Here is a 21,288-nt window from a genome sequence, read left to right on the forward strand (position 1 = left end):
AGTATAGCATCACAGGTACTAGTAGTCAAACCTTACAGCAAGGAAATCCATTTTCGCCTCTAAGGGACTTCAGCACCAGTTGGAGTCAGAAATATCAGTTCCACAGAAACTGCAAAGCATTTTTTAAAATTTATTTTTCTTTGTCACAAAAGAAACTCCAACTAGAAAGAAATTAAAAGTTACTACTTACCATAATTACAGGTCCAGTAGATCCTCTGTCCATATGCTAAAATACATTGAATTACTTCCCACAGGCATTCTCTCTTCGGTAACATTTCACTCTCCTAAAAGCTCATGCTCCTCCCCTGTTCCATAGATGTTCTGCTTCCTTTTTCAGATCACATGTGTCTGCTGCAGTTATGTGATTGAGTACAAAATGCTCATTCAGGAGTAGCATGACCTATAAGCCTTTGATCTACCTTCAGATCAATGCATAAGTGATCATTTGCACTGGGGATAGCAGGGCAGGAATATTACAGTATGCAAATAAAGGATTTACTATCTGGATCTATCATTACGTTAAATGCAACACTTTCAATACAAGCTGATCCAGTCCTCACGCTGTAATATGTTATACAGAGTCCCCAGCAGAAAAGAAAAGGGAGGTGGTGTTCCAACAAAAATTTCCCTAAAGATGGTGGTGCCAAAGTTTGTCCTTGATTTTGATAAGTAACTTACAGTATTTAGCAAAGGTGTCTAAAGAGGACCATGATGATGCAGTACATATATCATCTACAGATATGTTTTTGAAAAAGACTGCACATGTTGCTACAGACCTTGTTACGCGAGGTTTAGATTTGAATGGCAAGGGTTTGTTACTGGAAGCATAACAAAGGATAATACAGTCAGAAAGCCACCAAGACGGTATGACTGATCACTTTCCTAGTTAGCCTACTGGGGGGCAAAGGAAGAAGAGTTGGCCCTCTTGTATCAAATGCTTTGTTCAATCTAGACAAAATTTTAAGTGTTTGTAGATATCCAGACAATGCAATTTGAACTCTGGTTTGTTACAGTATTGGGGGAAAAATACTAATTTAGGTCGAGTTCTGAAAGTACCTTCGCCATAAATGATGACATATTTGAAGAAAAAGAGATATAGCATCATCAAAAAGACAGAATGCAGTTCTGAAGCTCTTCTAGCTGACATAACAGCAACAGGAAAAGTTCCTTCATGGCAAATATTTAAGATCAACTTTTGTTGCAGTTTCAAATAAAGCTGAAGTTAATTTTTGAGAACAAAATTTAAGTTCCAAGGAGTGATCATGTCATTGTAAAGTGGTATGAAAAGGTAAAATCTTCTTAAAAACCTAAGCAGAGGATGAATGGTCAATGCCTTGATAATAATTGTAAATGGCAGCAAGGAGAATGAAGCCTTGGTCAAACCGGTCATCTAAAAAATGCAGCATGGAAGCAATTAGGACCACAACTGGTTCTAAATTTTGTTGTTTAGCCAATAAAGAGATCTTTTTTTTTGTGGAGGATTTCTGAGTAGCTAGAAGTAACTGGACCACCCTAGGTGAGTTATCTGGGTCTCTGGCCATTACTGGAACAGGAAAAAACACGAGGTCAGTTTGAGAGACTAAGGCTTACCAAACAGGTATGATAGGAGCCCAAGATGAGGTTCTCATTGGAGGGATTTTCCTATCAAATGAAGCCAGCGCAGAAGGAGTCAGACTTGCCAGGGTCAAAATGGAGTGTAAGAATGAATATGTCTCTGCACAGCTTCACTTTCTATATCAATTTCCAGTTTATTTCCATTTGCCTGAAATCCAAAAGCTTGAACCCATCTGCCTGAAAACTGCCATAACATAAAAAATGGTTTTGCAGGTGGGCAGATCCCGCTGCACCAGCTCCCCACAATCCCATCACTTTAATATACTAACTCCATAGTCACACAACCAGGAAGACAAGACAAAACATCACAATTAATTAATTAATTTGTGTTGCAGCACAAACACAAACAACTACACATCTAGAGGTACAACATGACGCTGACCACTGCAATCTATGCATAGTCTGCTAGACTCACATCCCTAACAACTCCTGTGATAAGAAATGACACCATCACATACTGTCTTCAGACTTCTACATTTTTCAGTCAAATGACTTAGCAGGCAAGTAAGTTTTCAGGCAAATTAAACAGAATACAATTTCCTCATGAGAGCGGAGAGGGGAAATGGAAAAGCATAAATGAGATCTGGCTGTCAAGGGAGGAAAATAGCACCTCAGGAAATCTGTCCATTGGGAAGGATTAGGAAAAGAACATGTTTATTTTGTGTTGGATGGTGTGGAAATTTGGTTATTGGAATGATTCTCCCAATGAAAAGAGTTGGTTTATTATGGATATATTTAGAGACCAGTTGTATGGCATGAGGAGATATCTGATAAGTCTATCTGCTAATGAGTTGTCTTTTCAAAGGATGTACATTGCTGTTAGAAATCACTGTAAGTTGACAGCCCATTCTCATTCCATCACTGCTTCCTAACAGATGAAGTAAGATCTGGTTCCACTTTGCTTGTTGATATACCACAACACAGCCATATTGCACAAGTAGATGGCTATCACCTCTTGGGGAAGGAGGTCCAAAAGTGCCTGCAAAACTAGGAGGACCACCCTCATTTCCAATAAGTTGATGTGCAAGTGGGCTTCTAGCCGTTTCCATGTAAAATGAATCCTTTGTCCCAGATATGTCACCTCCCCCCACTTCAATGCAGAAGTGACTGTGGATGCTGGAATGAGGGGAGGAAAGGATGACCTTCTAGCAAGTTTGTTGGTAGAAGCCACTAAAGGAGACAGACACTTTTGTCAATAGCTGAATAGTCAGATAGTGTGGTGCAATGAATCCCATATTTATGACCACTGAACTTTGAAAGTCCACTGGAGAACTCTCATATAAAATCTCACTAGGGTAGCATTTGAATCAAAGCTGGCATAAGAATAAGTTAAACAGGTGGCATAGAGGAAAAAAGCCCTGACTACAGCCCAGTTGAACTGGGTTTGATTAACAACTCGGGCAATTGATGGAACGGCAGAAAGGGATGGGCATACCCATCCTAGGTGGAAATGCATCAATTTATAATGCTCCCTTAGGAAGGTGTGGTCCAAAAATGAGAGTTGCACTCCGATGTAATCGATAAGTGGGAGAGGAGGCAGGGAGTGGGTAAGGCATACAAAGAAAAAAAAAAAGGCAGGATGGATGCAAAGGTGAACGAACACCCAGGACAACCTTAGGATCTTTGACTGGCCCCAGCAATACTGCAGTAAGTCTAGGGGGCGTAGGAGATAAGCTGGTAGACTTAGCATAGACCTGAGACATTGGGGGGGGGGGGCTGGGCTGTTTAAATAATGTTATTTAAGATACCCGGATTATATCATTACCTTCTGGGTGGCCTCTGAGGAAAAATTGTGAATTATATTAATAGTACTACAGATTTTTTGAAGTTTACCAACCAGCACAATAATAATAATGTTAATTATTTGGATGAAAGAATACCAAGTTGAAATGCTTTGAATAAACTATTTATAGGAAACCAACTTTCTCCAACACATATCCACACTTTAAGAGTTGCCACCCCTACCAGTGTACAGAAACGTGTTCAAAGGATTAGTGACAGCAGCTAGAATGTGCTCCGATTTAAGTGGAATTAGGAAAATTGGCAAATATGTTCTTAGAAAGAGGTTACCTTATAATTTATTTCAGAAGATAGGAGAAGAGGTAGTTAAGGGATGGGATGCAAAATATCACCCCTTATTAGGATCACATTGCGCAATATGGAACAAGACATTGGTAGCAAATAAAAAAAATGGGATGGTGAATTTTTCTAAATTTCTACTTATTAAATATAATAGTGATGTTAAACAGATTAAGGATATGGTTAAGAACAACTGGAACATTTCTAAATAGATTTTGACCTATTTAAACTAGTAGGTGAGACCCCAGAATTTATTTACAAGACAGGTAAAACTTTTAAAGGGTTATTTGAAAAATAAGACTGGCTACACAAGAACATGTTAATATCAGCTACATGAAGCCGAGGAGCATGCAGTCAATGTTCTTTTATTTTAGAAGACAAATGGATTATTTTAGACATCTTCAATAATCCTAAAGTCTTTCTCACTAAGTATAATTGTGCTACTAAAGGGGTACTATATATTTGTGCTTTGCTCCAGTTGTACAAGGTTTTAGGTAGGTAAAACTGAGAGACATCTGTGTAAAAGAATTTATTAACATATTTATGATATTTTAAGAAAGAATAAGAATTGCTCTCTTTTTAAATGTCCACTACGTTGTACCAACTTTACGAAGTTTACTTTTGGTATTTTGGAAGTTGTATACTGAATGGGGGAGTCATCTGGAAACCATACCTGAATATAGAGAAAGTACAGTTGTGTTACACTTACCATAAATATAAATGTTCAAGTGTATTCACTGTTGCAGTCCTAACAAATGGGTTATCCGGCTCCCGGTAGCCCTCGGTTGGCCAGAATACCAAAGGTATGTAAAAATGCCATCGGTTGTAAAGAACGTCAGGGCGTCCAATCCAAAAGGAGGCAGCCAACGTCACTTCCTCAGTCTTTCTTGCCATAACAGTCCCCAGAAAATAAGGCTTAAACCAAAAACTAATTTGGCAAATAAATTAAGCCTGTACCTCAGGAAAAGAGAATAGGAGAGGACCAAAAAAGGGGGAAGGAGGGAGGGAAAGCAGGACTGCAACAGTGAATACACTCAAACATCTACATTTATGGTAAGTGTACACAACTGTACTATGTTCATCGTGTTCCACTGTTGCAGTCCTAACAAATGGGTTGATTACCAAAGCCCAGAGAAAAAAGGGAGGAGGAACCAACAGCATCAAGGGTTGGAGATAATGCACTGCAACACCGCAGTGGCAACCCCTGCCCTGGCTCTGGAAAACAGAGGCAAATTATAATGTTTTGTGAAAGTGTGAACAGAAGACCATGTGGCAGCCTCCAAAATGTCTTTAATAGGGACACCCCTTAGAAAGGCTGCAGACGTGGAAGCCGCTCTAGTTGAGTGGGTCCTAACCCTTTGAGGCAGAGCTTTGCCATGAAAGGAATAAACAAAGTAATGTAATGTGCAATCTATTTAGAAATGGTTTTCTTATAAATAGCCTTGCCCTGGGCTCCAGGGGCAAAACCGACCAACAACTGTGCCATTTTCCGAAGGTCTTTAGTCCTGTCCAGGTAGAACCTGAGCTATCTGCACACATCAAGAGAATGTAGGATCCTTTCATCTTTATTTCGAGGATTAGGAAAAAATGTAGGAAGGTGTATGGACTGATTAAGAGTCAGGCTGGAAACCACCTTAGGCATAAAGGAGGGATTAGTTCTCAGAGAGACTCTATCTGCATGGAAAATAAGAAAAGGCTCCACGGCCATCAAAGCTTGCAGCTCCGAAACCCTCCTTGCTGGCGTTATAGCCAAGAAGAAGGCGGTCTTCCAAGAGAGAAACTTTAAATCTGCAGAGGCAGCTGGCTCAAAAGGAGGAAGAGTGAGTTTCTTTAGAACAAACTTAAGATCCCAGGCTGGAGTAGGCGCTCTTCTGGGAGGTTTTAAATTGCAAGCACCTTTGAGAAACATTTTCATCAGGGGATGAGAGAAAATGGGCTGTTCAAGAGAACAATGAGCAGAGATGGCTAAAACATGGATCTTGATAGAGGAAAAAGAAACACCACCCTGAAGCAAATCAGCCAGGTATTCCAGGATCAGAAGAAGGGTAGGTTGAGTTGCAGACTCCCCTCTAGCCTGCATCCATTGACAGAACCTTTCCCATTTGCCAGCATAGGACTTCCTAGTGCTAGGCCTCCTGGCCTCCCTCAGCACGTCAACCACCTGTTGGGGAAAGGGAGGAAGAAAGGGAAGGAGTCATACAATGAGCCATGCTGCCAAATGGAAAGAGTGAAGATGAGGATGTAGAATGTTTCCCCTTTCCTGAACAAAAAGATCTGACTTCAGAGGAAGATGTCAAAGAGGAAAATGGGAGAGACTGCAAAGCAGTGGATACCAATGCTGTCTGGGCCAGTCCGGAGCTATGAGAATAGTCCTTGGACGTTCGTCCTTGATCTTCACTAATATTCTGGGAGGAAGAGAAGGGAAGGCGTACACTGACAGCAACGTCCAAGGGAAGGACAGAGCATCCACTTTCCAGGCTCTGCTGTGCTGATGTCTGGTGCAAAAGAGAGGTAGCAGATGGTTGTCTGGGGAGGAGAAAAGATCCACCTGAGGCGTGCTCCAACGCTGAATGATGCTGTAAATTTTATTTATTTATTTATTTTATTTAACATTTGTTGACCGGGAAAGTCCGACTAGGTTCCACAGATCCTGTTTTCAGCGGAGGCCCAGGGAGAAATGCTCCAGAAGCATGTCTTTAGAATGTGGAAGGAAACCGGAGTACCCGGAGGAAACCCACGCGAACGCAGGGAGAACATGCAAACTCCACACAGAAGGCACCCCAGCCGAGAATCGAACCAGAGAACCTCTTGCTGTGAGGCGACAACATTAACCGCTGCATCACTGCTCTGTTCAGCTGCCACTCGTGAGGACCCAGGGTTTGCCTGCTCAACTGGTCTGCCAAAACACTGAGCCTTCCTGGAAGAAACTGAGCTGGGAGATGCAGGTCCAGAGATGCTGCCATGGAACAAAGACTCATGCTTTGCCTGCACGGGGGGTAAGAATGAGTCCCTCCCTGCTTGTTGATGTACCACATGACCATGGTGTTGTCTGTTCTGACAAGCAGGGGCCCTTGAGAAAGAAGATGCTTGAAAGCTAGTAAGGCCTGCTGAACTGCAATCAACTCTTTTAGACTTATGTGCAGGTGCATCTGCTGTGTGTTCCAACATCCCTGTATGCATCTTTCATCCAGGTTTGCTCCCCAGGCATAGTCCAATGCGTCTGTAGACAGAACCTGAGTGGCAGGAGGTGTCCGAAAAGGCATGCCTTTGATTTGTAGACAGGCTGCTGCCCAATATAGAAACTCCGTCTGCAGAGATGGAAGCAGAGGAATCATCATATCCAGGTCCTCTGTGTGTTGACACCAAATGTTCTTGAGGTACAATCGCAATTTCCTCATATGCAGTCTTGCATATGGAATCATGAGAATACAAGATGCCATGAATCCCAGAGCTTGCAGGTATTTCCTTGCAGGGAACTGGGACAGGCTTGCCAAATCCTTGAAGTAAACGGAAAGAGGTGTCTGCTTCTCCTGGGTGAGATATATCATCTGGGCGGCTGTGTTCAGACTCGGTCCTAGGAATGTTATCTCTTTGGATGGTACCATTTTCGATTTTTCCTTGTTGAGAGTGTAACCCAGGGAAGACAGAAGAGTCCTTACAAATTCCAGATCTTTTAATAGCTGTTCCTGAGAACTTGCTTGAAGCAGACAGTCGTCCAAGTATGGGTAAATCTGAATTTTCTTCTGCCTGCAAAAAGCAATGATTGGGGCCAGGCACTTTTTGAAGACTCTGGGAGCAGTAGATCAGCCAAAGGGCATGTTGCTTGCCCACTCTGAAACGAAGGCACTCCATGCAACTTTCCCTGATAGGAATGTGCAGATAAGCCTCTCTGAGATCCAAGGTTACCAGCCAGGAATCCTTTTCTAGCAGTGGTAGCAACAGATGCAGAGTGAGCATTTCGAATATTGGAATTACTAGAAAAGAGTTCAGAATGGAAAGATCCAGGATAGGACGCCAGGTGCCTTCTTTTTTTGGAACTAGGAAAAGCCTGGAATAAAAGCCCTGGCCTACCTGCTGAACAGGAACTGATTCTACTGCTCCCAGATGAGACAGAGACAAAATGTGTTTTTATACTTCTGCCCTTTGGTATGGAGGAACGTCCGGGAATACCTTGGGAGCTGGAAAGGTGCGGAAAGAAAACTTGTGCCCTATGGACACCATTCTTAGCACCCATTTGTCATCTGTGATAGTGGCCCAGACATCGGCAAAAAGGGCCAACCTTCCCCCTATAGGACTCTCCCGGCAAGCAAGAACAGGCAGAAGTTTTAAAAAGTCATTGAGAGTGTTTTGATTGAGATGCAGCTTGGAGCTTCCCCCCTTAGAAGTGGAAGCCTGCCAATGCCTTGATCTTTGAGGGGTAGCCACCTGCCCCTACAACATTTGTAACCTCTAGTCCTGGAACGGTTCTGTCTGCTGGTATCAGGAAAGGTCCAACTCTTGGAAGGGTAATTCCTGCTAAAACGAGGGGGCTGAACTTGCAGAAAATCCTTAACAGTTTGCATGGACTTGGCCTTATCCTCCATCTTCTTAAGTACCTCCTCTGCATTGCTGCCAAAAAGACTGTCTTTATGCAAAGGTACATCCAAAAGCTTAGCCTTGACAGGTTCTGGAAGAGGCTGTTCTCTGAGCCGTGTGTGCCTTCTAATAACAGATCCAGTAGCTGCAGCCCTGCTGGAGGCTTCAAGGATGTCAAAACCACAATGCAAAGAATGCTTATTGACCAGACTGGCGGAATCCAGTAAATCATGCATGTCTTTACTCTCTGCCAAAAGAGGTACACATGCTATCCTAGACTTAATAGCCTCCAAGGTGTGCTGCTGGTACTTCAGCATATGAAAAAGACAATTGGTAGCCCTAACAGCTAGGGTGGCAGAGGTATAAACATTCTTGCCCCACCTATCTAGGTTCCTAGACTCCCTGTCAGAGTGAACGGGATTCCTGGTAACAGTAGCTTTAACTCCTTTAGGGCCCTGAGAAATAACCTCTGGATCCACCAACAGATTCCTGAAAAGAAACAGATGAGAATCAGGGACTCTGCAGTACCTGTCAGGCTTTCTGGGAGCAGGAGGAACCGAATTTGGAGACAAGTCATTTTCCAGAAAAACATCATCAACAACTTCCAACACAGAGGGAATAGCAAGAGGCTTATGCTGAGGTAAATCCAGAAACTCCCTAATCCGTTTCTTAGATTGGGGATAATCCTGACTTTCCCATTTAAAATGTTCTCTGAGGCTATTTAAGGTAACATCAAAAGAGAAATCCTCAGGAGGAGAGGCTGAAGGGATGGACTCTTCTGCATCTGAATCCTCAAAAGGAGAAAAAGCCTGAGAAAATTCTTCTTCATCAGCAGAAATGCTGGAAGAATCAGAACCTGAGTAGGACAAAACCTCGGGAGAAACATCCCTACTCATTTTAGGAGAAGGAGGCTGAGAACCCCTAATAACAGTCAACAAATCATTAGCCATTTTAACCATTTGGGATTGAGGGGAACGAGAAGAAACTGGAGCCTGCCTTTTCACAGGCTTATGAATGGAAGATTTACCTGCAAGCCTGAAGGACTCGGGAGGCCTGGCAACCACCGAAGTTGTAGCAGAAGTCGAAGGAAGAAGTTTGCTGTTAGAATGCAAAATGGAGGCCTCGGACACCAGAGTCAGCTTAGCGGTTAAGACTCCAGCAGAAGAGTCGACCAGAGACAGGTCGAAAGACAAAACGGAGGCCTAAGGAACTCAGACTCAATCAAGGCCTGTGGTTGTACATCTGCGGATTGCAGTGACTGCAAAGTTGTCTCACTGGCTACTGCCTGACTGATGACCAACTCAATATCATCTGAAGACTTAGCTTTCTGAGGCCTGTCGTGGTCCTTATCTTTATGTTTCTTCGGAACATCCGAAGCCTGAAGACCGGCGGACACCATACCAATGAAGTTAGGCCAAACTACAAAATGCCTAGCCAAAATTTTAGCCTGATGACGGATAGTACGCAGATTAAAGGAGGCACAGAGATCATAATTGGGAACGTCGTGGTCAAGGCCTAAACAAATAATGCAATAGGATTGAAAATTTGTATGGGGAATCTGCTTTCCACAGGTAAGGCAATTATTAACTTTTTCTGACATTCGTTAAGGTAAGAAAAGAGGATCCCCAAAGGGGTACTTAGTTGTAGTAGACTTCAACTCTTGTAGTCGGAAACCAACAAAGGTAAACTGCTGACAGGCACTCGTGCATGAAAAGCTTCTGCTTTGGGCTCCACGGCAAGGAAGACTGGGGAAGTGACGTCGGCTGCCTCCTTTTGTATCGGACGCCCTGATGTCCTTTACAACCAACGGCAACCTTTGGTATTCTGGCCGACCGAGGGCTACTGTGAGCCGGATAACCCATTTGTTAGGACTGCAACAGTGAAACACGATGAACATCTAGTATGGCAATTAAAGCTGAAACCTTCAAATCCCCAGAGCTTAATGAGCAGTTATCAATATTACCGGCTCTAAAATTGAGAGCTACTAAACTATAATTGGAAAAATACAATAGCTAATATGAAAAGATTTGTTTTCATATTTGGTAGACAATAATTTAATTAATTTTGATTATATGAATAATATAATCTTGAAAATATTATGGTTGATGTTATATTTGACCTGTACATTCTTTTTAATTTTGATTTTGTTTTTTAATGTTGATTCTCTTTGACATTAGACATGTATATTAATTTAATTTTAAGCAACTGTTGATTTTGTTTTGTGATTGGACATTGTGGATCAAAGTGATTTGATTAATCAATTATATAAACCTAATTACTTGTTTTGTTGGGGATTCTGATGAAGTCCTATACTGGAAATGTGTGAAAGTATTAATTTAGAAGTTATGTACTTACCATAACGTTCCATCTGAGTAGGTAAACTTAATTTGTCAGCAACCTATGGGTTATCGGATCCATATCGGATCCGAGCCGGCAGCTTCCAACAGCTAAGATCCGAGCTCCAAGCTCCACCCCTTACCCATAATCCCCTGCTATCCCTTCCTGACCTCAGATCGAGTTTGCTTATCCATAAACCATACGATACCAAGAACCACCTCCCTACTCTAACCTGGAAACAATCCGCCATGACAGCAGTAGTCCTTTGAACATCCATATAGGTTAGGGGGATGGAGGGAGGGACGATTGCTGACAAATGAAGTTTACCTACTCAGATGGAATGTTATGGTACGTACATAACTTCTAAATCTGAAGTAGTTAACTTCATTTGTCCATCAACGTATGGGACAGAGTCCCCAGCTACCTGATTCTTGGGAGGTCCTCATGGAAGGATGTTCCGGAGCACTGCAGAGCCAAAGGATGCTCTCCCTCTGGAAACAATATCCAACTTGTAATGATTTGTAAATGTATGAGATGAAGCCCAAGTGGCTGCTGAACAAATGTCATCCAAAGACACCCTAGATCGAAAAGCCGCAGAAGTAGACATCGATCGAGTAGAATGGGCATGAACTCCTTGAGGTGCAGGCCGGCCCGAACTCTCATATGCCAAAAGAATACATCGGGAAATCCATCTGGACAATGTGACTTTTGATACAGGTTTTCCCAAAGAGGACTTAGCAAAGGATACAAAATGCTGGTCTGATTTCCTGTGATCAGCTGTCCTGTGCAAATAGAATCTTAGTTGCTTATGTACGTCTAGAGAGTGCAACTTGTATTCACCTTTGTACTGATAATTTGGGAAGAAGACTGGTAAATTAATAGATTGGTTGATATTAGACTCTGATGCAATTTTGGGCAGAAAGGAGGGGTTGGCCCTGAGTGAGACTCTATCTTTGTGGAAAATCAAATACGGTGGCTTGGCGCAAAGGGCATAAAGCTCCGAGACCCTTCTGGCCGAAGTTATGGCAACAAGAAATGCCGTCTTCCAAGATAAGTATTTCAGATCCACCAAAGTTGCAAGCTCAAAGGGAGGAGCTGTTAGAGACTGAAGTACAAGAGTTAAATCCCAAGGAGGGGCTGCATCTTTAACCAGAGGTCTTAGTAGGAAAGTGCCTTTTAGAAAGGTCTTACATAATTTGGACAAAGTCAAAGGGCCGAGATCACTGCCAGCATGATAATGAGAGATTGCGGCCAACTGGACTTTGACTGTAGAAGAGCTAGCACCTTGGTCGAATAACCCTGACAGAAAATCTAGTACTGCTGGCAACAGAGCTGTAAAGGGATCTAAGTTCCGATGCTCTGCCCAAATAGAGAAACACTTCCATTTACTATTATAGATTCTTCTAGTAGATGGCTTGTGAGCGGCTACTAGATTAGCCTTGACAGGGGACGAGATACCGGGAGTCCTAGCTATCTCTGGAACTGGATCAACCAAGCTGTGAGCTTGAGGTTGTCCAGATTCGGGGTTGACAGGCCTGATGGGTGAGAGATCACATTCAGAATGGGATCTAGAATCCATGGGGGATTCACTAGATGAGACCATAGATAAGGGAACCAAGCTTGACGAGGCCAGAATGGGGCAATGAGGATTATTCTGCTCCCCAACCGTCTGGCTTTCTGTAAAAATTTGAGCATCAGGGGCAGAGGAGGGCAAGCATAGAGTAGACCGGGTGGCCAAACATGCACCAGAGCGTCTCTGGGGGATTCCCCGGGTGGGGGAATTAGAGCGAAGTAGTCACTGCACTTTGCGTTTTAAGGAGAGGTGAAAAGATTGCAACGAGGTTGACCCCATTTGGAGAAGATTTGCTTCGCTACCTTCGGATTCAGAGACCACTCGTACAGTGACAGGATGGATCAACTCAGTCTGTCTGCCAAAACATTGGACCGTCCCGGAATGTGCGTCACTATGAGAAAGCAGTTGGTGGACATAGCCCATTCCCACACTCTCATGGCCTCCCGACAAAGTGGATAGGACCTGGTTCCCCCTTGTTTGTTGACATACCAGATGACCGACACGTTGTCTGTCTGGATCGCAATTGTCCCCAAGGGAAGAAGGCTTTGAAGTGCTTGCAACGCCAAAAGCACCGCTCTCATCTCTAGGACATTGATATGCAATGAGGTGTCCAAATGGTTCCACGTGCCTTGGACGGTCCTGCCCAAGCAGTGCCCCCCCACCCGAGGTGAGAGGCATCCGTGTTCACCGTGGCTAGAGGAGGGGATACAGAGAAAGGGCACCCTTTCTGGAGGTCCGGGGACTGGAGCCACCATAAGAGGGCTTTCTTGCACACCCTGCTGAGAGGAACGGGAAAGCTCAGGGGATGTAGCAGCAAGGACCACTGGACTTGTAAGGTCCATTGAAGAACTCTCATGTTTAAGCGCGCCATGGGTAGAAGGTTGATGGTTGCCGCCATCGAGCATAGAGCCTTCAGGACCAATTCCGCAGGGGGAGTTGGGGATTGTAGAAGGGCCAGTACATGGAGTTTCAGAGTTCGTAGCCGGTCCGGAGTCAAGAAGGTTAGAAGCTGGTTGGTGTTCAGTCTGGCTCCGATGAAATCTAGAATTTGAGTTGGCAGAAGGGAAGATTTTCCGATGTTGATCGTGATCCCCAGCCGGGGAGCTAGATGAGAAAATAATCCCTGGCAGTGCAAAGTAGATGCCTGGTGGGGGCGGTCAGTAGCCAGTCGTCCAGGTACGAAAAGACCTGAATTCCCTGGAGTCTCAGGTGGGCCGCTACAATGGTTAACACTTTGGTGAACACCCTGGGGGCTGTGGTGAGACCAAAGGGAAGGACCCTGAACTGATAATGGCTGGCTCCCAGTCGGAAGCGGAGGAACCTTCTGGATCGTCTGTCCATCAAAATGTGGTAGTACGCATCCTTGAGGTCTATAGAGCACATCCAGTCATTCTCCTGCAGAAGGGGGAGAATGGATTGAAGAGTGACCATCTGGAACTTCTTTAACTACTGGCAGGTTCAGGAAGGACAGGTCGAGGATTGGTCTTAGATCCCCCATCTTTTTTGGCACCAAAAAGAACATGGAGTAAAAGCCTGATCCAGACTGGTCTGGGGGGACGTGCTGGATTGCTCTTTTTTCTAGCAGTCGGAGTATTTCCTCGGCTGCTGCCTCCCTTTGATTGGGTGGGACATCGGGGAGGCTTCGGGGACTGAGAGGAGAATTGAGAAAAGGGATCTTGTAGCCTCTGGATATGATCTGAAGCACCCAGCGATCTGTTGTAATGGACTCCCAAGCTGCCAGGTGCCTCGAGAAACGCCCCCCAACTGCCTCCAGAGTGGAGCAGTGGGGTAACCCCTCAGGGTTGCTGCGTGGGCCGATCAAAGAAAGGTTCTCTGGACCCAAAGTTCTTCGGGCCCTCTCTGCCTCTAGGGCGGCATCCACCCTTCCCTCCTCTGCCTCTGAAGGACGAGGGGTCCTGAGCGAAACGGGACTGTTGAGACATCCGGAACCATATCTTCTTCTGTCCCTTTTGGTTCCAGGAGAAGGACCTCTGGGGAACAGAAAAGCGGACTCCGAAGGCAGACGTCTTCCCATCTTTTTCACTCTGGACCAGTGTGTCGCGTACGGTCTTGCCAAAAAGGACAGAACCATCAAACGGGGCATTTGCAAACGACGCCTTAAAGGGTTCCGCAAAATCACAATGATGGAGCCACGCCTGTTGCCGTAGGATGACGCCCACTCCGCTAGGTCTAATGGCTCCTTCCGTGGCATGGGATAGTAGCCGCATAGAGGTATTGGAGACAGATTTGAGAGTGGCCATTCGGGTAGAGTACACTTTCTTGTCCTCCGCCGACATGGACTCTGGGGGCGACCCAGCGTATTCTTTGATAAGATCCCGCTGGAGCCGTATCACGTGTACCATATAGTTCAGCGACCTCACAGAAAAGGTGGCTGAAGCGAACACCCGCTTCCCCAGAAGGTCCATCGTCTGAGACTCCTTGTCTGGAGGATGGACCGAGGAACTCTCCTGGGCCAGTTCCCTTTTGGTGGCGTCCACCACCAACATGGCATCTACTGGGGCACCCTTGCTCCAAAATGACCTGTCCGAAGGGGGGCTGAGAATTTTGTCCGGCCTCTTTGGAATGGGCTCCACAGTGTCTGGTTCCTTCCATGCCTTGGTAGTAATCAGGTCCACCAGGGGATCGGCGGGAGGGGACACCCAAGAGGTAGACTGGCCTGCTTCAAACGCCTCCAGAAACACAGACTTGTCAGAGGAAGGTTTTGGGGCAGACCACCCCCCTCTGATCCGAAGCATCTCCATGATGTCTCTGAAGGAAACGTCTTTGGGGGGGTGACCTTGGGGAACCTTCCCCCTCCTCCAAATCTGTGTCCTCTGTCAAGGACTTAGGGGAGTCCAAGTGCCTCCTCTTGCACTTCTGTTTGTGAGGGACCTCCTCGGGGGGGGTTGTCCAAAGAGGCCTCACCAACCACATCCTGTTCCAACAAGGGAACTATCTGGGACATCTGAGCAGGCTGTCCCTGGGGCCGAGTGATGGAAGGCGGACCCATCTGAGAGGAAGTGCAGGGTGGAACCGTACCTGAAGCCGGGGGCCTGGAGTCCCTCGACAAAACCCTCTCCACGACATTGAACACCGAAGGAGAGCTGCCCTCCTTAGGATCCGAGAGCAGTCCCTCCCTCGGATCCGACGTGCGGATCGGAGCCGGCGCCGACGCAGTAGGATCCGAAGGGCCAGTATGCTCCATCCGAGACGGAGCTGAAGCCATACTGACACCTCCGGATCCGAAGCTCAGCTCTTGGCTCCGAGAGCTTGGATCCGAAGAAAATGGACCCGACAGATTCGGAGGTGCCATTGGTGCCAAAGTACCCGATACTATCAGTGCCGACAGTCCCCCGGCTCCGACGCTACCCGGCTCTGAAGGCTCCGAACCCCAGTAGTGGGTCGGAGAATGAGCAATCGGGGTGAAAAAGGGGGTCGAGCTCCCCCCCGGAGGGGGGGGGGGCAGTAGCACTCCCATCTGCAGCTGGGCCTGGAGAAACCTATGCATCATCCGGTCTAAGTCTGCAACAGACATACTGCAGGTAGACCTTGATGAGGCCACTGAGGCGGGCCGGGAGTGCCGCCTCGATGACCTCGCAGACGACAGGGTCTCCTCCTCCTCCTCCAGCCCCGGTGAAAAGCGGGGAGATCGGAGCCCAGAAGGAGAAGACTTGGAGGCACTAGGAGGAGAAACCCGTTTGGCTGGCGGGGCCGATGCAGAAGCTTCGGCCCACCGCTTGTGGTGCTTTTCCCGGCGTTTCTCCTTTCTGGCTTCCCTCTCCTCCTGGCCCAAGGTGGGAGGTTGATTCCCGGCCAGGGGAAGTGGAATAGCGGGTGACGCTGCCGCAGCTGCAGCAGGTGCCACGGAGGGACCGGAGGACGGAGCCGAGTCTGGGGGCAGAAGTCCCGCCAGAATCAACTTTGACCTCCAGTCCTTGAGGGCCCTGGGGTTGAACGCTGCGCAAATAGTGCAGCCGGTGGAAAGATGTTCAACCCCAAGGCATAAAACGCATCAAGTGTGGCCATCCGCTGGGGACAGCTTATGTACACACTCGGTACACTTTGAAAAGAAAGTTTTGGGTGCCTCCGCCATACCTACAAAAGAAACAACACACTCGCTAGGCCCCAAAACACACACCCTAACTCGTACACGAGGGGGAGGGAATAACACTAGATAAAGAAAAACGTTAATGCTACTGGGGAACTATACTAACTCACACACACACAATTTTTATTTTTTTTTAAACTAGGAAAAAAGAAGATTTTTTCTCACAAAACCAACACTACCATGCCTGGAAGCTCGATCAAGCTGCTGAGAAAACCGCGGCAAACTAGATCTGGGGTCAGGAAGGGATAACAGGGGATTATGGGTAAGGGGGAGGAGCTTGGAGCTCGGCTCTTAGCTGTTGGAAGCTGCTGGCTCGGATCCGATATGGATCCGATAACCCATAGGTTGATGAACAAATGAAGTTAACTACTTCAGATCCAGTGTTAATTTGGTGTCCTTTTATTTAACCTAGAGTTGTTCTGCTTTTCATTAAATTCTATTTTTGTATTAACCTCTGGCTCTTGTGGCTCTTACACAGAAGGATCAAGTGGCTTCTTGTATCAGTTTTATTTCCCCTCAGGTTTCAACATTACGTGAGCTCTACTTTGGGTTTTAGAAGTTTTTGTTGTACTGAGCTGCACAGATATATGCTTTTCTCTTTGGATTTTTAGTTACATGATATCCCAAGAGAGCAAAAAAATATTTAAAAAAAAAGCTACCAAGAGACTTTTTAGAATTAAGGCCGCTGTAGGTCTTGGTTGACTGATTAGATTTTTGATAGTGTCATGGCTATCCTGTATCCTGTCTGCAGGAAGGGCTGATGTCATTATTGTGGTCTACAAGTGGCATCCTGAGAAAAGTTAACAGCTGTACTGGCTCTGACTTCAACTTCTGAAGGTTTATGGAATATTCCCAAAGACAGGCATAGCTGGAATAAGTGTTATCTTTCTTTTACTAGAAACAACTATAAATTAGTCATCCTGGTAGGGAATAATTTTGATCCCTAGCAGTCAGAGATGCGCTGCAACTGGAGTCATGCACTTTGTAAACATCTTGAGGGCGGTGGTGAATTTGACGCCCGTGCCCTATCCCAGCAATCAAGGAGCCTCAATCCTCACCACCAACACCAGAGAGGGGCATATAATATAGGAAGAAAGGATAACAAATACATACAGTAAAGTACAATTTCCCTTAAGAGCACACTGAGATCACAGTCAGTCTGGGGCTGGTCACTCCCTCGCGTTCCAGGTCCCTGATAAGACTCCCCACTGGCACAGCTATAGGGTCCAGATCTCAGCCTAGTGGAATAACTAAAACCTCCAGCACCCTCTCTGCCAGACCAGTGCTTTGTGTCCCTGCCCAGGTAGCTCACACACACACACACACACACACACACACACACACACACACACACACACACACACACACACACACACACACACTGAGAAGAGTTTATACAACCACACAGACACTCCTGGGAAAGGCTGGCACAGGTTCTCCAGCTGTGCCCCTTTTTCCCCCAGACTATATGGTAGTACCAGCTGCCACCACCTACTAATATTTATCAGCTACTCAAAGGCCGTTAAAAGCATGTCCAATTATTACTGTGCAATACTATTATCCAATTGGTAGTAGAGCCCAGGGCTAAAGCTATTGGAGTGGCTTTGTACAATTTGACCAAAGGCATGCAAGTACTCTAAACAGCTTAAATTATCTCTGCAAAAAAGCCACAGTTGAAAGGGTTTAAAAATATTTAACAACAAACAGTCAAAACACAAGACAATCATTTTTACTACACAGTGCTAGCCAAGAGTTCAGAGATCACACAGAAATACTTAAGTAATTCTGTACTACAGTTCTAACATCACAGAAAAACACTTAGTTTAATATTTCTAGTTTCTAGCTCTTTCTAAGGGAAAACACAAATCTAAGATAAAATTTACATATAGAGCAAGACAGTGCTGGTGAGTTGGATGGTCAAGACAAAAATGCTTAATGCTTTCTGATTCTGTTTTTAAAATCAGATTCCTGGTTCACATTACATCATTCTTCACATTTCCCCGGGCTGCCAGGCTAACAGAAACTACATTTACATTCTTCACCTCTGGACTGAAACCAGAGCAATAAACGACATTTACGCATGCAAATTATGTCCTTAAAACAATAGGCAGGATGCCTCATTCTAGACTTACTGGCTCCAAGTTTTAACATCAAAGGGTCACAACATGCTTTACTTGGTCAGTAGAGTGCACTGTTGTTACATTATTTTCCAGTTCCACACGTAACACTATTTTTTTTACCATTTAAGACAACAGCCTGTGGTTTACATTAATATTTACAAATGACAGAATTATCTACAAAATTCTATCTGGCTAGGCTGGCAGCCTTCACCCACCTTCACCCAATCTTCACATATCCCCCCCCCCACCCAAGAACTCAAGCTAGTTTTTCAAGTGACCCTTGAGAAATGCTGCTTGAGGGAGTTAGGTCTATCTGAGTATACCTTACCCAATTCCCTGTCTTGAAAGCCCATCTGCATTGGCATTGCTAATCCCACTGCAGTGCTGCATGGACATGCCTTATGCTTGCAACCCCAGGCTCCATCTTAGCAACTTGGCACTTTGCTGGCTGGCTCTGTTTAACCATGTTAGAGAGTTGTGATCTGTCATTACAGTGAATTTCTTTCCATACAGATAAGGCTGAAGTTTCTGCAGTGCCCACACTATGGCTACACATTCCTTTTCTACAGTTGCATAGCACTTTTCCCTGGGTTGGAGCCTACGACTGAGATAAACCACTGGTTGCTCTTCCCCCTCTGATGAAATCTGGCTAAGTACAGCCCCCACCACATGGTTCGAAGCATCCACTTGCACAACAAATTCTTTGCTATAATCTGGACTGGCTAAAACGTGGGGTCATCCCAAAGCTTTTTTAAGCATCTGGAATGTATGCTCACATGCTGGGGTCCACACTACCTTATCTGGCCTGTTCTTCCCTGTCAGGTCTGTGAGGGGAGCAGCTATGGTACTATAACTGGGGGCGAACTTTATGTAGTACCCTGCTGTCCCTAAAAATGCCCTCACCTGCTTTTTGGTAAGAGGTGCAGGTCATGCCTAAATGGCTTCCACTTTGGCAGGTTCTGGACTTATCTTACCACTCCTCACTCTGTGTCCTAGGTAGGAGACCTCTGCCATACCCACCTAACATTTGCTTGGCTTAATGGTCAATCTTGCCCTCTGTAGTCTGTCCAGCACCTCCCTGACATGATGAAGGTGCTCTGGCCAGGAATGGCTGTAGATGGCAATATCATTTAGGTAAGCAAGAGCAGACCCTCCTGCTCTTGCTAGGATATGATCTACCAGGCTCTGGAAAGTCGCTGGGGCATTCTTTATCCCAAAGGGCATCTTTGTGAACTCATACAAGCCAAAAGGAGTCACAAAGGCTCCTGTCTCTTGTACACATACAACCCTCTCCTCCTACCACCCAACACTGCAACCTGCAAGAGATGCACTTACATAGCCAAACTGGAAGCAAAGCTCTCTCCAGCCAAGACTGTGATAGACAGTCAAGAGGAGAAGGTTAACACCTGCACTACACCTCAAGCAACACATAGCCCTTTAAAACCCACACCATCAACACCCACACATAGCAACATGAAACCCACATATGCGGCGGCCCTTAACATTAACTTGCCCAAGCAACAAGGACCTCCTAAGTAGAAACGCAAACAAGCACCAGTCACAACCAAAATGACATACAGCTCACAACACCAGTGTGCCACCCAACAGCAACCCCTAAGGCAAGACAATGTACCCAACACTTTAGTCATAGGTGACTCTATAGTCAGGCACACTGATGTCCCACTCACCAGGCTGAACAAGGAGAAAATTACAGTCAGCTGCCTGTGGGGTGCCAGGATCCGCCACATTACGCATGCACTCAAGTCACTCCACAACAAGTACAAAACCGACTCTGTCATTGACCATGTTGGAGTGAATGACTTGAGACGTACCTCCCTAGACTATATGAAAAGAGACATGGAAGAGCTCTTGGGTCCTGTGGCCCAGGCAGGTATGACCCTAGCCCTGAATAGAATCCTGATACCATAGTATAAGGACAAAATGACAGACTTCAACAATTGGCTAAGCTTCTGGTGTCATTCAAAGGGGATCCAGTATCTGTCTGCCTGGGAAGACATGATCGACAAACCACGATGCTTTGCCAGAAATGGTCTAGGATATTCACACCTCCAGGCTAGTTGCTCAACACAATGCATCCGAAATTCTCCAGGTGCAGCTAACACTAGGTAAGACTGCAAGCCAAACTGTAGCTTGCTACAGATCCCCCACCATGCCCCAAGATTCTCACTACACCTTTCTAAACATACTGGAAAATATTAAGATACAACCAAACACCCTAATACTGGGTGATTTCAACTACCCTGCCATTAATTGGGAAAACTACTTGGGTACCAACACCTTTTCCCAAAGACACTTAAAATGTTATGTACTACAGTCTGTCTGTTAAATACACCCTCTGTACAACTATGTAAAATTATGTCTTACTGTGGAGCTTTTCTCCACGGGCCTCTACTGAAAATGGACATTAATCCAGCTAGACTAGCCCGGTCAACAGATGTAAAATAAAAATAAATAAAATAAATAAATAAAAATAAATAAAATTAATAAATTCCAATGCCCTGGATCAACTAATCCATTGTCCCTCCAGGGGCTCCAATATCCTAGACCTGGTCATTACCAACATGGGAGATAGATACTCCACACCAGTGGTCACCCCCTCATTGGTCAGGTCTGACCATAAGCAAATCACCCTTGACATCCACATCCCACCCCCACCCACCAGTAAGGAAACCTCTGTAAAAAAACTTCTCCAAAGCCAACTTCATGCTACTCAAGTCGAAAGTGACAAACTTCATGACACCCATGCAGACGGGATCTGAAAGTTTGACTGCTGAATCCTACACTAAGGCACTGTATGAGCACATCCTCTCATGCATGAATCATGCTATCCCAAATAGAACAAAGACGCTCTCCTCCAAAAA

The 21,288-nt window shown here is 45.4% G+C and overlaps 1 protein-coding gene across 4 annotated transcripts in view; it reads right to left on the reverse strand.

Annotated features, from left to right (window-relative positions):
- Positions 1–21,288, reverse strand: part of RSAD1 (radical S-adenosyl methionine domain containing 1) — a 2,083,664-nt gene that overhangs the window by 541,230 nt on the left and 1,521,146 nt on the right. The window lies entirely within an intron of this gene.

This window comes from Protopterus annectens, chromosome 12.part0, assembly GCF_019279795.1.
Source record: "Protopterus annectens isolate FY-2018-M chromosome 12.part0, PAN1.0, whole genome shotgun sequence".
Taxonomy (NCBI): domain Eukaryota; kingdom Metazoa; phylum Chordata; order Ceratodontiformes; family Protopteridae; genus Protopterus; species Protopterus annectens.